This window comes from Microcebus murinus, chromosome 12 (genome assembly GCF_040939455.1).
Source record: "Microcebus murinus isolate Inina chromosome 12, M.murinus_Inina_mat1.0, whole genome shotgun sequence".
In the NCBI taxonomy this organism is placed as follows: domain Eukaryota; kingdom Metazoa; phylum Chordata; class Mammalia; order Primates; family Cheirogaleidae; genus Microcebus; species Microcebus murinus.
In genome coordinates this window covers 34,101,215-34,106,318 of record NC_134115.1, presented here as the reverse complement: position 1 = coordinate 34,106,318, position 5,104 = coordinate 34,101,215, and positions in this window count along the sequence as shown.

Genomic DNA, 5,104 nt, shown 5'->3' with positions numbered 1-5,104 from the left:
AAATGTAATGCAATGCAATACAATGTGATGCAAAGCAATGTATGTATGTGATACAATGTGATATGATATAAATGTTTATGTAAAGCACCTAGAACAGTGCTTGCCACAGAGCAGGTGCCAAATCGATGCTTTCTATTTCAGGTCCACAAAAATAAGGCCGGTCTTTCCTACTCTGCTTGGCCTTATAGGGGAAAAAAAAAAGAACACAGCCTGAGGATGAGAAAGAAATGCATCTTAATTTGGGGGAAATGAGCAAAGAGCAAGAGCTAAGAAAGGGGCAAGAACTGCGAGGAGCCAGCAGTTTATCTAGAGCCAGCCTTAGCAACATTTCCAAAGTCAGGAACCGGGGTTCTGATGCAAGTCTATCTGGAATGTGATAAGAGGGAGTGGAGGCTAGCCTCCTCTCTTGAGAATGGGGCCAGGGACTCATGGGTAGAGAGAAGGTCATAGGCAGCTGGGGACAGAGAGAGGACGAGGGAGGAGTCCACATGGGGCCAGCCTCCCTTGTGTCACCGTCAGCCCAGAGACTGGAGGCCAGTCACTGGTCATCATACTCCAGCTCACGTACTTGGCTCACCTGACCCCTTCCTGCTAGGGAAGGCCTGGTCTCAGGTGGAGGGAAGAAAAGGTGAGGATCGACGTTATGGCCAGAGCAACTGAGATGCTTGTTTGTTCTGAGAAGGACAGAGGTCTAGGCTTGGCTCATTCACTGAAAGAAGCTTTTTAAAAATAAAGGGAAATTTATTGTATGTGTAATGGATTAGGTAGTTTTCCTGCCTTGGCTTTCTGTCCCACCCCATCTCACTGAATAGTGAAGAAATAACTGGGGAGATGGCTCCTGTTGAGAAAAATTTATGAGGTCAAACGTAAGTAAGACCTGCCTCTATAGCACTGGAGGGTGACTATAACTAAAAATAATTTATTCAATATTTTCAAATAGAACAGTGGAGGTTGAATGTTTTCAACACAAAGAAATAATAAATGTTTGAGGTGATGGATATGCTAATTCCCCTCATTTGAACACTACACATTATATACATGTATTGAAGTATCACACTATAACCCATAAATACATACAATTATTATGTGTTAATTAAAAATAAGAATACAAAAGGAAAATAAAAGAGCTATGTACGACTAGGCAAAAAGGATCACACTGTTCTCCATAAATAGGTACAATATAATGTATCAATTAAAAAATAATAAACAGGTACCTATGGACAAAATCTTCCAAGAAGTAAAAAAAAAAAAATAAAAATCATTTAATATCAGTTAATATGGAAAGAAAAAAATTTAAGAGAGTCTCTCAGGTGCAGAGGTGGGGCAGGAAATGAGGGTAGAGAACAGAGGTGGGTGGGAGAGGTTGAACTAGTCCACTGGCCTGTAACGATGAAAAGTAAAAGAGGGGGACTCAAGAGGCAGGGAGAAGGTTCTGAGAGCCTGCAGGGGATATGTACTGTCCTCTTCCCCTCTCATTCTTGGGGAGGGGAAGAAGGTTCTGAACACACATCCCTAAAGTTTGAGAGTGCCTTACGTAGAGATTAACACCTGCTTCTTGCCTGAACTTTCTGAAGGTGGGAGGGTCACTGGATATCTTGTGCCCAGGGGGTGTGAAGGGCTGTAGGGTTGAAGAAAATTGGGGGCCCTACATTCCAGAACCCTGAACCCTCAGGGATCACCAAAGACCTGTTACTGTGGCTTCCGGTGGTGCAGAACAGAGGGAGGTTGGAGGCACAGGAGTGGGCCCTCATCAGAGGCCACTGCCATAAGACTGACCCAGGCTAAGACCAGGGACAGTTCTCTCTCTGACTCCAAGATGGCAGGGCCACAAGTTTAGCCTGTTCTGGAAGAAGGAGGCAGCTGGGGACAGAGAGAGGACGAGGGAGGAGTCCACATGGGGCCAGGAGAGAGATTTTAGAAGAAGGAGAGAGATTTTAAAAAGATAAGGGGTTGGAATTTTAATTGAGACCAACTCTGTCAGTTCCTCAAAATGTTAAACATAGAGTTACCGTATGACCCATATTCTACCCCTAGTTATATACTGAGAGAAAAGAAAATATCTGTGCATACAAAGATGTCATAACAGCGTTATTCAGAATAGCCCCAAAGTAGACACGACCCAAATGTCCAGAAACTGATGAAAGGGCCAGTAAAATGCAGCATGTCCATGCCATGGGATATAATTCAGCTTCAGAAAGGAATGCAGTATTGATACATGATACGATGTAGATGAACCTTGGGAACATTATGCTATGTAAAAGAAGCCAGTCACAAAAGACCATATATTGTATGATTCCATTTACATGAAATGGCTAGAATAGGCAAATTCATAGAGACAGAAAATAATTAATGGTGGCTTGAGACTGGGAGAAATTAGGGGGAGTCAGGGAATGATTACTAGAGGGTATGAGATTTTATTTCAGGACGATCAAATGTTTTAGAATTGATCATAGTGTTGGTTGCACATCTCTGTGCATATGCCAAAATCCATTGCAAGGTAGGCTATCAGTGGGTAAATTGCATGGAGATCGCGTGGACAGGACGAATCTGCACATCTCACCTGTCCAGCTCCACCTACTGATTTCCTCAGTCTTTCCTTCCACTCTGAATCTTTTTTCTCTTCCTCATGGCCTCTGCTTTTCAGAATTTCTGCTGCCTTAGCATAATACCTGGCCCATCGTGGATTCTAGCAACTTCCTGCCCTTCAGTGTCAGGCCTTCCCACCTTGGTTTTGAGAATCTGAATGGCTGACTCAGTGGCTTGAAGTTGATATCACGAAGTCTTCTCTTCTTCCTGCTTCTGGTGCTGGAGAGCTGGAGGAAGCAAGACTGTTGGACCCCCACACCTACACATGCTGTAAGATGAACCTGGTGTGGCCCCAGCATCTCTGCACTGAAGGACCGCCAGAGCCAGCCAGTCCCCACGGGGACTCTCTAACCAGGGCTGATGAGGGCTACAGTGTATTCCCAGGACTAAACTGAAGAGAGACTCTATCTCCTGAAGTCTGGGCCAATGTTCTCTGGCCCTAAGACCTAAGAGGAAGTTCTTGGACCAAGCTGAGTAGACATCTGAACTCAACATAGGTAAAGGAAATCAGGGGTTCTCACAATGACTCTTTGGTTTCAGCTCAGTTTAAAAAAAAAAGAAAGTGAAATGATGATTCATCTCTTTAAATACACTCAAGAGTGAGGGAGGAAACAGCTGACTCATGTTTTGGGGTCATTAGTGGTTCCCAAACCTGGGTGCACATCGGAATCCCCTGGGGAACTTGAAAAACGTAGGGGTGCCCAGGCACTACCCCAGACCTCGTGGTTCAAAATCTCCAGGGGTGGGTACAGGAATCTGCATTTTTCAAAACTAATCAGGTGGTTCTGAAGTAGCCAGTCCTGCAGTAATTGGATTAGCATTAGGGAATCCCTGGGTTTGATGACGTTGGTGACAGCAATCATTGAAGGGAAGTGAGCAAGAGGGAGAAAAGAAGGTGAGAACACAAAGACGAGTTGTAGCTGTGTCAAGATGTGGCTTACGTCTGTCCGTGCTTAGATTTTCTTTCACTAAGAAGAGCTGATATCATGAGCCTCGATTTACCAATGGTGGGAAGGGGGTGGTGGAAGCACTCAGGTATAAGTTGTTCTCTCCTAAGGTGACAGTTAATGGCCAGTCTGCCTTTAGAAACCATGGTAACTGGTCAGAGGGGTGGAGCTATGCGTAAAGTAGAAAGAGCAGTTGACACGTGGAAAGCAGAGACGCTGGATAGGTGTCACTTTCTACTAGTTGTGCGTGTGACCGCTTCGAGCCTTGGCTGTAAAATGCCAGACCTGAGAATCAGAGTTTTGTGAATTATATTTTATAATTTTTATAGAAAGCTTAGAATTTCTTGAATTAGGTAATTGATTTAAAATAGGACCTCCTGGACCCTTTTGCTTAAATGGCACATTAACCACTTCGGTACGGCACTCACCGGCCGAGAAACCTTGCCCACAGCCGGCACTCACAGTCCGCACGACAGTCTGTGCTGTGACGAATCCGTTTTGCTCTTGTGTGATGAGGAAAGCTTGAAAGCACTGAAGGCTTGTTTTACTTTACAGGCAGCTTTCCTTGTAATGTAAATCAGGTAAATAGGTAACATATACATATATGTTTTCATTACGTTATTTTTAAATGTTCACAATTTTATTTTGATAAATGAAAAATTAGAAAAGTCACATCACGGCTGTTGGCTAAAGTCGCTGTGCAACTGTGGCTATCCACTACAGTCGATGCTGGTACCGAAGTGGTTAAAAGTTAGTGACCTTTTTATTTAATGACCACACTCACTCTGAACTCCATGTCAGGTAAGGTAGAAAACAGAAACAACAAATAAAGAAATCAATATGCAAGCGTTGATTTCCCTACAGATTGCTCTGGAATGGTAGGGCCACATGGCTGTAATTTCCGGTTATTCATTCAACCGAGGATGCTTATTTATTGAGCAACGTTATGTTCAGGTACTGGGCTTGCAAAGATGCATGAGACATTGTCTCTGCCTCGAGGGGCTCGTGTGGAGTGTGGAGAATGACAAAGGAACAGGATTATTATACAGACAGATGGTTAAGTGCGGAGACAGAGAACGCCCAGCTCTCTACCACTTGCTCACCCCCGGGGGGGGGGGGGGACGGGACACTGGGGCCTGTGTCTCTCAGCCTGAAGTGGGACATCAGTGGTGGTGACATATTTGCGCCACAATAGAAGGGGCTACAATTATAGATCTGTATATGGCAGGAGAGGGGACTAAGCAATTCTAAGTTGACTGGCTTAAGAAGGCTCGCTGGTTTTACAGAAGAGGAAACAGAAGCTTACAGGGGTTAAGTAAACAAGTGGCCAGGGGGAGACTGAAGAGTCTTTGGGAACCGCAGGGGGAAGAGCTCAGAGTGCTGGTCCCTGTTTGCAGCAGCCTCCTCTGTCTTGTCACCACCACCACCCCCCCCACCCCCCACCCCCGAGACCTCAGCACCTTCCCCCCTTCCCTGCAGATGAGGAGCAGGGGAGCGTGTGGCCAGCAGTACAGAGGCCTTGGAAGCAGACTTCTGTCCAAACATCTGTTTCTCCTCTTACCAGCCCTGAG